The sequence below is a fragment of the Triturus cristatus genome, chromosome 6 (genome assembly GCF_964204655.1).
Source record: "Triturus cristatus chromosome 6, aTriCri1.1, whole genome shotgun sequence".
Taxonomy (NCBI): Eukaryota; Metazoa; Chordata; class Amphibia; order Caudata; family Salamandridae; genus Triturus; species Triturus cristatus.
Window position 1 is genome coordinate 1392048450 of NC_140589.1, and position 15362 is coordinate 1392063811.

Below are 15362 nucleotides of genomic sequence, written 5' to 3' on the forward strand. Positions count from 1 at the left end.
AAATTGCACGGCTACAACGGGCCCAGAACGCAGCAGCCAGATCCCTGATTGGCCTGCGTAGGTCCTGCCTGGTGTCAGCCACCATCCGTCTGCCACATTGGCTGCCGGTGGCCAGGAGAATTGAATTCAAGGCCCTCTGCATCACTTTTAAAGCCCTGAAATTTAACACCCCCAGTATCCTGGCCAACTTAGTCACTCACTACGTCCCCACACGTCAGCTCCGCTCACTAGGTCAGCACCTGGTGGGGGTTCCAAGGTTTCTGAGAGTGCGGGCAGGAGGCCGCTCCTTCTGCAGCAGGGCGGCCCACCTTCGGAATTCACTGTCTACCCACATCCGGAGCCTCACCAACTACTTAGCATTCAGGAAGGCCATTAAAACATACCTGTTTACCACCGTGTAGTCTTTGCCTCACTCCTCCCTCCGTGTCAGTTGCTCTGCTGTCAGCGCCTAGACGCCCCTTTGCTGGGGCAGCTGTTGCCCTATTAAATTGCAGTAACATAACATAACATAACATGGCAAAGATTTTCTTTTTTACTAGTAGTAAGAAGAGTTAACAACTGGGCTGTGAAGTGCATGTTTTTAATAGCTTAGTACCTCTGAGGAGGTGTTAAAGGGACAGTTATGCAAAAAGAAAATGCATTACTTATGTTCTAGTATTACTAAAATCTACATTTTGGAAACTCCTTTATATCCTAAAAATATTTTCACAGTTTGTAGCATTCTACCTTATAATGTGTGTAATGCAAGAATAAATTAATGACTTACACTTTCACAGTGCTTTCTGTCATAGGCTGTGACATCGTAGCACAAAAAATCCACAAGCCACTATTCCCCACTGCACCAACCAAATTTTATTCTGTTGATCTTTTGTTACACAAAGACCTCTGCAGTGCATTAACTAATAGAGGTTTCCAAATGTACTACAGTGCATTTCCCACCGAATAAACATTTATTTAAATTTCTTTTTCATTTAAGCTACCCATTATTTTATATGTGGCTACCTGATGGTAAAAGAACTAAAAAAAATAGCAAAATATTATGGGGCTGATTTATGAGAGGCTTGAGCAGTCAGAGCAGCATTTTTTTTAAGCTCCTGCGGCACAAGCCTCCCAATAGTATCTATGAGGCAACACAAAGTTACCCTGTGTGTCTGAGTGACCATATACGTATGAAGTAAGACAAAGCAGCGCAAGTCACTGCCTTGCGTCAGTCTGTCGAGTAGGAGTTCCATGGGCATTGCGGTCGGTGTTCCTATGCAACACCCATGGATCTTGACACCGCCCCAGATTTACAAAACCATGTAAACCTGGGGGGCGCTAGAGGGCGCACAAGCAGAATGGCCGCACTGATGTGAGGCTCCTGCTGCCTGGAAGAATAATCCTTCATTTATCCTCCTTAATCCACCGATCCCCCGGCGTAAGCCGCGGCTGTCCGCTGTTGCTGCTGTGGAGGTTGCTTGGTGAAAGTTTGGAACCTGTGGGATAAGCGGTGCGGAAGATATCGCTGTCTGAAGTTGGAGCGGGTGCAGAGCTGTGCAGCGGTGGAGCGCGGTACTGGGTGTGCATTCCACGACAGCCCGGGGCGCACCACGAGGCTGGTAGGCCTGAACGACGGCCTGAGACCGAGTCGCCGGGCGGTTCGAGCTGCTGCTAGCGGCGGAGGATTAGGAGGCAGCACGGGATCCCCCCGCCGCGCTGTTGTGACCGGATTGAGGGACGGAGAAGACTCGAGCCCCTGGCGGATTGCTGGCCGCGGCGGGGCTCGCGACGGCAGTTTTTTTGGTGGTCGCGTTGGGCTCCCCCCCCCCTCCATGGTGGGGTCGAGATATGGCGCAGGGCTTCTGAGAGCGGCGTGGAGCGGCTGTGACGGCTGTAGACTCGGACAGATCTGCCGTGCGGCTCGATCGGCCTTGGAGGCACAGGTGATTGGCCTGCTGTGACGGCTAGCCGGGCGAGACGAGGACAGGACGCCACGGTACGCTACGAGGAGCTGAGGTGGGTCGGCGCGCCGCCGCCCGTGCAGAGGTGAGGGAGACCACGGCGGTGACGCTGGGACGCATGCCATACTTGTGGGATCCCTGCGCCTTGCAACTTTAGGGAGCTGGTCCCACTGTGACGTGAGGCTATTCGGGTGGTGGGGGCCCCTGGAGACTGGTCCGTAGGCCCCGCCGGGAACTACTGCACATTCACTGCCGGTCCTGCTGCCCATCGGATGGTGAGGCTTCCTGGCTGCTGAGGGGCCCAATCAACATGTGAGCGTCATTGGAGGGGCCCGCAGTGGTGGCAGTCTCCCCTCCCCCCATGCACTTTTTGATTGTGGACACTGTGGGGGTGCTTTGCTCCGACTGGCATCCTTGACCCTGATTTGGACGGCACAGGTGGCTCGCCCCTCTGATCACGGCTCCTGATGGGTAAACACGACAGCCGCCAGCCCAAGCTGTCGTTCGAGGTCCCTGCAGCGAAGAAAGATGCTCGTAATGCCCAGGATGCGGGACGATCTAGCGTCCCACCGACCGATGGGGCAAGTGCTGACCCTCCGACGGCGGATTTACGACAGCTGATGCAAGAAATGAGGCAGGGTTTTGCTACTGTAGTGGATAAGGTGGATCGATTGTCATCGAGAGTGGACGCATTTGCGCAGAAACTGGACTCGCATGAAGAGCGTATCACTGAAGCAGAAAGGAGGATATCTGACCACGAGGACTCCGCTGCATCCCAGGCTGCGCAGCTTACGAGAATGGATAATGTACTAAGGATCATAGCTGCAAAGAACGAGGAGTTGGAAGCTCGTAGTCGCCGTAACAACATTCGTGTGGTTGGTGTGCCGGAGTCCACCAATACCGGACGCATGGAGGAATACGTGGAAAAGATACTCCTAGCCACTGTGGGAGGTGAGACGCTGTCGCGGCAGTTCATTGTTGAGAGGGCGCATCGCTCCCTGGGACCGCGACCTAAGCCTGGCGCCCCGCCTCGGCCCATAATTGCCCGACTATTGAATTACCGTGACCGGGATGCAGCTTTGCGGGTCGCACGCACGAACAAGACGCTTTCATGTGATGGGGTCAGCTTCACGATATACCCGGACTTTACTCCTGTCGTGCAGGAGCAGAGGCGTAAATTTCTGGAGGTCAAAAGGAAGCTGCGAGCACAGCAAATTGATTATGCACTTTTATACCCGGCAAAATTGAGAGTCACGCACCAAGCTAAACAGCATTTCTTCACCAACCCGCAACAAGTGGACGATTTTTTGAGGACTCTTAAGAATGTGCGGAATGGGGAACCTGACCGGGATGCAGAGGACCATGTGGCTGACACCTAGTGGGTTAACCTGGCACTCGTTGTTCCTTGCCGTGCCGGCGGCTTGTGGCGGTGGTGGCGGCACCGCGGCGCATCTGATGGAACAGTGGCACGAGCTAGTGCCTCTATACAAGGAACTGCTATGGCCGGATTTGGGATGGTGGCGGTAATGTATTCCAGGCACCTCTCCCCCCCCCCCCCGTTTCTCTCCCCTGCTGTTGGGATGGGACGGGTTTTGGGGAGTGGCTACGAGTGCCCTCTTGCTGTACCTCATGGGGAGTACCCCGATGACTATATTGACTCTATTGCTCACGTTGAGCGGGTTGTGGGAAGTTCTGGGTGGGGGGTGGGGTTGGGATGCTGGCAAGTTGGGGACGCTTCAGTGGGTGGGGGCGAAACTTTCCTGGGGTTTTATGCCCCTTGCGGGCGCCTGGGTCTCTCTGAGATAGCCTCATACTGCTTGGTGACCAGACAGTGGCATGTACCTGTGATACGGATAGTGTCTGCTGGTGCAGCCTTGAGTTCTTCTATGAGGGGTGTAGGTCAACATGAGATTTGGTTACTGGCAAGACCTGTATCACGTTGGGACATTGTCTTAGGACGGTTCTGCATCCCCCTTGGTACTATGCCTCATCTACGGGGGTGGCTCTCACGATCTGGTGGGTGGGGTGAGCTGCCAGTTGAGGGTTGTTCTGGGAAGGACTCGTGGGTTGGAGAATGGGGGGGGGTATTGTTTAGCAATGTTCTTGTTATGTTTAGCACCATGTATTTTACAGTCTTTTTGCACTGGGAGCGTACAGGTTTGAATACTGTGGTCATGCGAAGAGAGCTCTTCCTAGTACTTGAGATGCAGGCGCACGCCCACAGGCTACTGGGTGGCACCACCGGCAAGACCATAGACTATGAAGCATACTGTCGTAGTGGGCGAAGGGCGGGGCTGGGCTCTCGCATACGCACGCATGCTAATGGCCTGCGGAGTGACATAATGGTGGGATGGGATTCCTTTTGATGCAAGCATGGGTAAAACGGACACTGACTTAAACATATTAACTTGGAATGTGCGAGGTTTGGGGGACCCCAGAAAAAAGAGGCAGATATTATCCTATCTAGATCGACATAATGTCCACATAGCTTTCCTACAAGAGACACATACGCGACCGCAAGCTAAGAACACCTTTGCCTGTCGCTGGGCGGCTTGCACTTTGTTTTCTTCCTATTCCTCCTACTCTAGGGGTACGGCAATACTGGTGAAAAGAGGGGTGCCCTGGATTATGGAGGGAACGTATAGCGATGATCATGGGAGACACTGCCTATTGTGGGGGAGACTGGGTGGGGTGGCGGTTGCCCTGATCTGCTGTTATGGTCCCAATGTAGATGATCCGCAGTACTTTGTGGACCTCAATGCGATCATTGTGGGCTTAGGCCCTAGGAGCCTTATCTGGGGAGGGGACTGCAATATCACGCTTGATCCGCAACAAGACAGATCGCATCCGGCCCCACACCACTACACCAAAGCACGCACACTGTTTTCTGAAATACTAGCTGAGCATACACTGATAGACACATGGAGACGCCTTCATCCTGATGCTCGAGAGGGCACACATTTCACGGCACAGGCCGGATCCTGGGCCCGACTGGACTATGTCTTCATCTCGCCCTCCTTCTACACAGCTCTGACTAACGCAGAGCATCTACCTAGAACCCTGTCGGATCATTCGCCAGTCCGCGTCACTCTGCGAGCGGCTGACCTGGGCCCCCCAGTGACAGCTTGGCGTATGCAACCACGTATGCTGCTTGATGCGGTGTTTCAGGAAGAACTGCGGGAAGAATGTCTCGATTTTTTTAAACGTAATAAGGACTCGGTACAAGCAGTGGAAACTATATGGGATGCGTTTAAAGTGACCCTAAGGGGTATCTGCATCGCCAAAGGTTCTGGTGTACTAAAAAGCATACTATCACGCTTGAATGCGCTGGAAACGGAGCTTAAGACATTGGAAAGGTCGCTGGCTGACGTGCCTGATGACTCTACACTTGCGCTCCTACGTGAAAAACTGACAGACTACTCGAATGAGGCCACTAGGGAGCTGAAGTTTAGGGGTAAACATTGGGTTGCCAGACGTTATGGAGAGGGTGAACGGCCTGGGAAAGCTCTTGCGGCGACGATCCGATTGATAAGGCCTCCCACTACCGTTTTCGAAATTAGGGAAGCGGAGGGGAGAGTCTACAACGACACCAAAACTATCCTTAATGCGTTTGTGGAGCATTATCATCAGCTCTACAAGTCAACGCGTACGGGGGATCTGCAGATACAGGAGTACCTGGAGGATGTCTCCCTGGGGTGGCTTAGTGATGCCCAGAGGGAGTTCCTGAGCACCCCCTTTACATTAGATGAGGTGCGTGAGGCCATCATGCGCATGCGATCGGGCAAGGCGACTGGTCTAGACGGAATACCAATAGAATTCTACAAGACTTACATAGAGTTTATGGCTCCCGTCTTGCGCGAGGTATACGAGGACGCACTGGAGACGGGCCGCCTGCCCCCATCGATGCGCATGGCCCTCATTACGTCCTTACTTAAACCCGGGAAGCCCGCAAATGACTGTGACTCCTATAGACCCCTCTCATTGCTTAACTGTGATGTGAAAATACTGGCGAAATTAATCGCTACTCGTATCAATCTGCTCCTTCCTAACCTGGTTTTGCCTGACCAGGCAGGTTTCGTGCCCGGCAGGGCGACTTCCCATAACCTGCGCACTTTCTTCTCGATCCTTAATTCCGTACACGGGGACCTCCCCATGACTGCTGTGTTTTTGGATGCCTCAAAGGCTTTTGACTCCCTGGAGTGGGATTATGTTTTTAACATACTGGAACGTATGGGGTTCCCACTCATATTCATCTCGTGGATAAGACTCTTGTATACATCGCCCAAGGCCACGGTGTTGATCAATGGTACTCTTTCTGAGGCATTCCCCATCTCCAGGGGAACCCGTCAGGGTTGCCCCTTATCGCCCCTTCTATTCGCCATAGCTATGGAGCCGCTTGCAGCTAAACTTAGGCAACACCATAAAGACAAGGCATTGAGATGCTTTCAAAGACAGATCTTGATCTCTATGTACGCGGATGATATTACTCTGTATATACGAGACCCCAGCGCTAATCTCAATCCGATTCTGAGGGAGTTCATCCGATTTGGCAAGCTATCAGGGATTCTGATTAATTGGAACAAGTCGCGGATCTTCCCTCTTACTGCAGCTACTGAGCGTTTTGAGCTGGACTACCCCCTCGCCTGGAGTGAGGGAGACTTTAAATACTTGGGTATTCACATTGAAAAGGGCAAAGATGAGTTAATGAGAGCCAACTATGGCACAACGATGACTCGCATCTCTGACTGCATTACTAGATGGATAACGCTCCCCCTCTCGATGGCGGGACGAGCGTCATTGATAAAAATGGTAATATTACCTCAGCTGCTTTATCTATTTTTAAATATACCCTTTTATCCGGGCAGGTATTTTTTTCGGTGCCTCCGTACTGAGCTCCTCCGACTGGTTTGGGGGGGGAAGTCGCCTAGAATCAAGTGGGAGGTCCTTACTCGGCCCTATATTCAGGGTGGGTTTGGGATACCTGATTTTGAGCTCTATTTCCAAGCAGCGCAGGCCCACTACGCCTATTTCTGGATTCGCCAGCCGAGATATATGCCCCAACTTGCTGCTGAGCATTGGCTTTCGCACCCGGTACCCATAGAGGGTGCACTGTATAGCCCGCTGCGGGGGGTGGATGCGATGGCAGAGACAGTGGCGAGTACTGTGATGGCCTGGAATAAAATCACTGCTAAACTGAAGGCCCCTATGTTATATGCACCGCTTCTGCCCCTTGTTTATCACCCTAGTATGCCCTTGTTGCAGGAAGGAGGGTTCCGTAGGTGGTCTGGCTCTCTCAATGTTAGGACATGGGGAGACCTATACCATAATGGTACATTCCGCACGCTGGAGCATTTATGCGGTGACACCCAACCTTCTCCTCTAGAGGTCTTTTTATACATCAGACTTCGGCAAGGGATTAAGGCCTTAACGTCTGATTTCCCGAATGAGCCCCACGCTGTGGCTCCCCTACAGCGCATCCTTCTTGATGAGGCCCCCGCTAGGTTGGTCTCTAGGATCTACAACTCGGTACATACCCTGGTCATTGCCCCGCAGCTGGAGGTTCGGGAGAAGTGGGACCAGGAGTTGCAGGCTCCCTTAACAGACAAGCAATGGGAGTTCTGCCTGCAGCAGACAGATCGCATCTCTGCAAGCAGTCGCCTCAGAATAATTCATTATAAATATATCCACAGAGTGTACTACACCCCGGCTCGGCTTTATAGATATCGCCTTCGAGAAGATGACAGATGCGATAGATGTCGCGCCCCTATGGCGGATTTTCTTCATTTGGCGTGGGAATGTCATGCAGTGAACCAATACTGGAGTGAGGTATTTGAGGCCCTCTCTATAATGATTAATTCGGAGATTGTACCCTCGCCTGTTCTGGCGCTCCTGGGATATGTAGAGCCGATACAAGCTGCGTACCGTAAATTCGTGGCGCTCGCCTTCCTACTTGCCAAGCGGAGAGTTGCATGTAGATGGGGCAGGGGAAGGGCCCCCAAGTTTAAGGAATGGCTGCAGGACCTCACTTACTGTCAGGAACAACTTGCCACATACTCTGAACTCCTACCACCTACATCGAGACCTGCTGATATATGGGCTCCGCTGCACTGTTACTTATTGAGAGCGGGAGGTGCTGATGTGACTGGGTCGCCTAACTAATTACCTGATGTACGGTTCATTGATGGCGGGACTCTGAAGGAGTGGGTACCCCCCCCACCTCTCACGCACACTGAGACGCTCCGAATATTGCATGCCGTGGGACGGTACTGTGTTTCTCCCTGCTATTACATGGGGTGGGAAGCTGTTGGAGGATGGCGGGGAAGGGATGGCCTTGAGAATGTCGCGAGATGTCAGTGCGGAGATGCTTTAATTGATGGGGTCTGCATTATCGTTGCCTGCCTTTTATTATGTCCCAAGTACTCTGTATCGCTCTTGGTTGTGCACTGAACCCAATGTATACTATGTATGAGGTGCTGTATGTTCATGTGTTAAAAAACATTGAAAATAAAGTTTAAAAAAAAAAGAACGGAAAAAAAAAAAAAAAAAAAAAACCATGTAAACCTGGGGCAGCGCCAAAACCATACGCATCCCCATAGCAGGAGTAATGAGGAGAAATGTTTTCATGTCGCCTCCTATTTTTTTCTCTTTCCATGGGTGGCGGAATGCAGCTCACAAATAAAGAGGAAAACCCCTCTCGAGGCACCTGAATGCACAAAAACAATCCTACCTACATTGGCGCTAGGCAGCAATTTGTGTGCCAACGCAGTGGGAAAGGACAAGAATGCACCATATTTCATAAATAAGGTGCATTCCTGCCCTTTCACATTGGCATAGGGCAGTGCAGCAAGAAGACTTGCAGCGCTGCCCTAGGCCAATTCCTCATAAATGAGGCCTTTTGTTTTTAGCCACACCTTTGACCATGCCCCCACGCTCACTGATCTTTCGTTTGATAAACCCTGTTTAATATTATTTCCCCACTGTAAAAATGATTTGCTTTGGGAACTGGGGGCTTTTATGGTTGTCGATAGTTGTTAATGATGAGGAGTACCACATTCTAGAAATTTATGTCAGGAGGGGTCTTTACGCCTAAATAATTTTGACAGGGGGATCTCGGCATCAAAAGGTTTGAAGACCTCTGCTCTAGGGTGTGCTGCTTCATAGGCCTGCCCGCAAGACTGGAGGTGAACTTCAGTATGGATTGTGGTGGACAGGCCTTCAAGGTTAATCCACACTTGCCACCGCTAGGGTCCACCTTCTGGTGCTAAGACACCAGGGTTTCTGAGGTCTAGCGGGGCCTTCTAAGGTCTAGCATGGGAATGTGCTCCCTCAGGAGAGTAGTATAGGGGACTAGTTATGAAGGCGGAACCTGGTTCCCCAGTTCCAATTTCGGCTGCTCTGGCTAGTGTGCCACATCCTCTCCCCCACTGAACACAATACTGACCCACTGAGATAAACTTGCACTGCCTTCAGCTACAACCCAATTGTGCCAGCTATGAACTCCCAGATGTGACTCAATTCATATTAGGCACTAGACAAGAGTAATATGCTGCCTGACATCCTGGAAAAGCAATCATAGGGAATGCAAGATTAAGTAAAGCATGTGAAATAGGAGGAGGAGCCAAGATGGCGACCGGGACGGCAGCGTAGGCTCCCGGCTCCGTGAACCTCCGCATCCCGCACAGATATCCTGCATGAGATCCTTAGCCTGCGCTATATGCCCGTGTTGGTGAATGAGAGCGGCAACCGATCGTGTGACTCCGAAGTTTCTGGCGGCGGTATCGCCGGAGAAATGTCCATTTGAAGTTTGCGGCCTGTGCAACCCTGGAACCGGGACCTCGAGTGGATAACATGGCCGGGCGGCAGTTCAACAACAGCGGCCTTTGGTGACTGGGTGGAGTCGGACTAACCGGAGCGGTGCGAATATCGGCCTACATTTCGCCGTGGTCGTTCCTACCACTAAGCGTAGCGGAACGAGTGCATGCCCGAGGTGGCTAATCCAAGATTCCCCGGTGATTGCCTCAGCCTTCGCCGGTGAGCTGCCCGGCCGCCGCCCGTAACTCGCCCTGATTCTTGCGGACTGCTCCCGGATTTTCGCGGGCGCAGGTCCGTGGTGGGGATGACTGTTGCCCGTGACCACACACCGGATATATTTTTTGCCTGCCCCCGAAACCCTGATTCCAGTGACATGGAACCTGAGGCGCTTGTCCCTGAGTCCTGGTCCCAATCTGGGTTGGACCTACCCGGCGGCCATCTTGACAGGACGAAGTCTACCATCCTGTACACTGGGTCGCAGCACGATTGGAAGTGTGCGACTATGAGGAGCGTAGCGGAGCGAGCGCCGAGAGCTGTGCTGGGGTATGGTGATCTTCTCGAGGCTCTCGGTGCCCTTCATTCCACCTTGGTTCACGGCGCCTGGGTATTGGGGAGTAAGCTTGATGGGGTGGCATCAGCGTCGGAACAGTTGCTGCCTGCCTGTCCCCAGGTACACGGGGACTTCCTACACTGCACACAGGAGGACAGTGTCGTGGCCGCCCCTGTGGATAGTGACCAGCTGGAAACTCCGGACAGTATATTAACGTGTGATCGGCTGGCTGTGGGTCTGGTCTGTTCCGGAGGTCTTGGACCTGAGTGGGGGGTGGTGGCCTTGTCCCGTGCGCGGCCTCCGGCGACCCAGGCAATATTCAAGCAACGGTCGCCTGCTCTGGCTGATTTCGCCTTCTTGGACCTTGTGTGCAGTGCAGATCCTGGGGCAGCACTGGGAAAGACGACTCTCCATACTGCTGACTGTGTTGGTGTTCAGAGACTTCCACCCTACCTGTGTGTGTCGCTTCCTGTTCTTTTTTGGACGCTCCTCTTCTTTGTAATATTGGACATGGCACTGGGTCGATGGGTATGCATGGGTAGATTCGCAAAGAGTGGCCAAGGATAAGGCTGATCCTTCAGAGGTGGTCATCTAATAGGCGGGCGGGCTCAGGGGTTGCGTGCTCTCACGGCATAACTGTTAGTGTAATAGGCGCATAATGCTCCCCATTCTTCTTTGACTTGGTCGATTCTGTGTTGCTTATTGTTTGCCTTGGGGGAAAACATATTGTGCGGGAGGGAGAAGCCGGGGGCATGTTTTGAAGGCCCTCCTCCAGTTTATTAATATTCTCTCTACCCCCCCCCGTCTGGTGGGGTTTCTTTTCTTACTCCTCTTTCTCTGTTTCTTCTATATTTCGGGTCTGGTTCCGGGGCGACAGGCACACTGCTGGGGGGGGGGGCCGTACTCATCTGCAGAGGTGCAGGGTGGGGGGTTGGGGGAGGGGATCCTTTAGTCTTCAACCCTTTTTTTCCATGGCCTCCTTTTTCTTCTCTTATTCTTCTTTGTCTTTCTTTTCTGGGATCAGCATGGTAGAACTCCTTCGTTGTTAATCGCTGCGTTTTCATGTGTGCCACAATTTCCGTGGTGTTTTCTGGGTTTTAGGGCAGGGGACTGCAGGCGCAAATGGCCGTGATATTCCTCCACATCCTGAACTTCTTGTTTCAGCGCCATTGACTAGATAAATTGCTGTTTATTGTTGACGTTTATTATTTTGCCTGCCATTTCTTGCTGCCGGGAAACTGTTTGGCACCTGATCCTTCCATCCTCCCTTATTATAAAATGAAAACCTTTTGTATCCTGGTCTCCTACTTGGGCTGTTCAGTGGCCGAGAGTATACTAGCATGGAGATTCTGCTCCCCGAGGTGCTGCCTGTGATAAATATTGATTTCTGTTACTCTGACTGCTTAGCGGCCGGTCCCGGGGGTTGTAGGCCCATACTTGTTATTGGTTGAAATGTCAATAAAGGTTTTTCAAAAAAAAAAAAAAAAAAAAAGCATGTGAAATATAAGCAGGAACAACATAGTTGCCTTAACGCTTTTACACTTGTTATTCAGAACTCAATGAGTGTTTTTGCCTGAAAGGTTAATGACATGACTACAGGGCCCTGAAGGAGCTCGTTTCAATATTCTTACCAAACTTAAGCAGTATGGTTTAGAAAGCACAGAGCCGCGGTATACATTTTATGAACTAAAAGAAGGAAACCAGCTGATAAGGATCACATTAAACGTTTTTCACTCTAAGCATTACCCTGGCATTGCAGTACCTCCAGGAATGGTGCACTTCCCCACCGGGGAAAACAATGCTGCGCAAAGAAAGGTGAGAATACGAAAGTAGCACTTCACTGGCAAATTCTGTAAAGTGGTGCTAATGTGTTTGAGTGAGAATAAAACCAATCTGCCCACTTTGCGACCACTCTGTCTTGCTTTATTTAGTTATTCATTTATTTTTCATATTTTGAAACTTTTTTTTCTCTCTCTGCCCGAGGCTGCACTTTGTAATAGAAAAATGTCAAGCTAAAGTGATTCTTTTTTAGAATCATTTCACAGGCAAACCAGTGCTTTAAATGGGCTGGTACTGTCCGGTGCTGAGTAACAGCACTTTTTTTTATTTTGAGAGGGAGAGTACATGCACTTCTAAAGAAAAACATAATACTTTTAATTGGAGAGTGCCAGCACTTCTCTGAAACAAGCAGGTACTCTGGTACAGAGTACCTGTACTTCTGTATTTCCATTTCAAGCACTGAGTGGAATGAATGAGGAAAATGAGAGGAAAGAGAGGGTAAGAGCTGTTCCTTGAAGTCATGGTTTTCATTCAGCAAGTGAGGAGGAGTGAGACAGAGACAGAAAGAGAGCTAATAAGAGGAAGAAGGAGAGCGAGGGGAAGGCAGAGTCCTTTTCCTTCTCTGCCAAGCCCGCCCGTCATGAACGGCAATGAACAGCCAATCCTTATCTATAGACCTTGGCTATTTCTGGCGTACTGGATGCATTTAAAAAGTAGGGGCACTCTGTGACCTGCCGATCCTGTCCACTTCGACCACTGGTTACAGCGAGTTCCAGTTCCAGTAACTAAACTCGGATGTTTGCATCTGTAGATGCGAGCAGGAGTTACCACATGAGACAATTGCAGCAGTTGAGCAAAGCTCGTACCAGTTAGAGCATCGATTTAGATGGTGGGGTCACATCACAAAGGTAGTTCGGATCTGCGAGAGTCTAAAGATTAGGCAAGTATGGTTCAAGATTTACCCTCTCACTTACAAATATCATCTTTGAAAATCCCGTGGCTCTTGAGATGTCAGATGGACCTTTTCCACCGATGAAGAATTGGAGCTAGAACAAAATATTACTGTGCATGTATTATTGACATTCAGAATTTTTAAGGTCAGTCAATGACAAGATTTTGGAAAAGGTCTCAACACCTTTATTTATATTACACGATTAGTATGGTCTCAATAAAATATTGTTAAGAGACAGCATAAAATCAATTCACAGTGTTCCATAAAGGAAGCATTGATAAACTAGCTAAAGGTCCTAATCTAGCCTATGGTAGTACCCATGAAGAGTCCTTTATGGAAAAGAGCCAGAGTAAGACAAACTTTCCATGAAGGGTCGTTCTAGAAACTCAGGTGAGTCTCCTACAGCTGCTGTAGCAACTGTCTGCAATAGAAAGATCTCTGCAGTAGCATTGATCAAAGAAAAGACAATAGATTGGAGAAGATAAGTCACCTTCGCAGTAGCTGTCAGTAACTAGCAAAGATTCAACTCTCCATAAAGAAGAGTCTCTGGGCAGGGGACGAAGATCAGCAGTCCAAAGGCATCAAATTTCCAGAAGGCAGCTGTCAAAGGGATAGAATAGCAATCTCTCCTCAATAACAATCCCAATCCTAATACTCCTAACTAGCTAGGACCACTTATTAATATAACGTCACATAAATTGTGTTAAGCACTATTAGGCGGTGATGCTTCTTGTCCAATGGAGACGGATCATCCAATGGTTTTGTCAATCTTCCGATGCTTCTCCTTCCGATTCCCACAGTAAACAGTCACGTCGATATATGATTCTACATTGTTGCAAGACTTTGTGACATGGGGGAAAGTTCTCATGAGAACCTTCTTACCTAAGCTAAAGGATGTGCTATGAGCTCAGCGTGATTTTTTTCGAAGATGCGGAGGCAAACTATCAATACTATTCAGATGTAGTGTGCATAAAATATTTAAATCATTATTAATTATAACAGTCACAGCAATTCTCGTATTTGGATAAATGATCTAACATGTGTTGAGTAGCTGAATGAACACAAGGTTAGAATCAGCATATTCCTAAATGAGTTGCTAGTGCTAGGCAGAGTATACCAAACAATGGAGTATGAGCAAGAGTCGAAAAGAAAACATTTCTTTTTGGGCCTTAGATAAAGGGGCACAATTAAGAATTACTGCTTAGTGGGATTTTTTTTAAAACATACATTAATTAGTAAACATTCTCTGAGCACCCTTAACCATACATGTGAATCATTAATACATTTTGCAGCATCCACAAAGCTTCTAACCATTGCATGTGATGTGCATCTGTCATCTGCGTGTTGTTTTTCTATGTGAAAACATTACTGCAGCAGTTTAAACACAGTCTAAGGTGTAATTCTAACATGGTTTGCAAGTCAATTTTTTATTTTAATCTAAATTCCCTCTCTTTTGATGATTGAAAATCATCACACTATTTTAGGTTTCACACTCAAATCTTAAATCTGACAAGCTCGCACCCCTTCGCCACCCCGTCAGTCAACGCCCCCTGAAGGCCGCCTGGTTCACCACCGTACTCCAAGAAGGCAGGCGCTCCTGCAGACGGCTCGAAAAACTCCAGCGGAACAAGAAAACCACGAAGCCCTGAACAACTACAGGAACGCCATGAACGAATACCACCAGCGCATAAGAGCCACGAAGAGGACCTTTATCAAGAACAAAATCCACTCCAATGCAAGTAACACAAAAGAACTCTTCAACTTCATACAGCAGTTCACCAAACCCCCCAGCGAAGCCATGGATGTCACTCCTTCCCAGGACCTCTGCAACAAGCTCAGCTCCTACTTCCACTTGAAAATCAATGCCCTCTACGACAACTTCAGCGAACAGACTCCTGGCACCACCTCCTTCTCTACCACCGACAACTGGCCAACCATCACCACCTGGAAACCTGCTACCACCGAAGAAACCTCTAAGACCATGAAGAACACCCACTCAGGAGCCCCCACGGACCCCTGCTCACCGCACATCTAACACAGAGCCGCCGCCGCCATAGCTCCCGAACTAGGCCGGACCATTAATGCCTCCCTCGAATCCGGCATCTTACCCGACGACTGGAAGCAAGCAGAAGTCAAACCCCTCCTCAAGAATCCCTCGGCCGACCCAACGGACCTGAAAAACTACCGGCCCATCTCTCCTTCCCTTTGCAGCCAAAGTCACAGAGAGATTCATCAACGCTCAGCTGACAACCTTCATCGAAGAGAACTCCATCCTCGACTCCTCCCAGTCCAGTTTTCGCAGCAACCACAGCACTGAGACCTCCCTTCT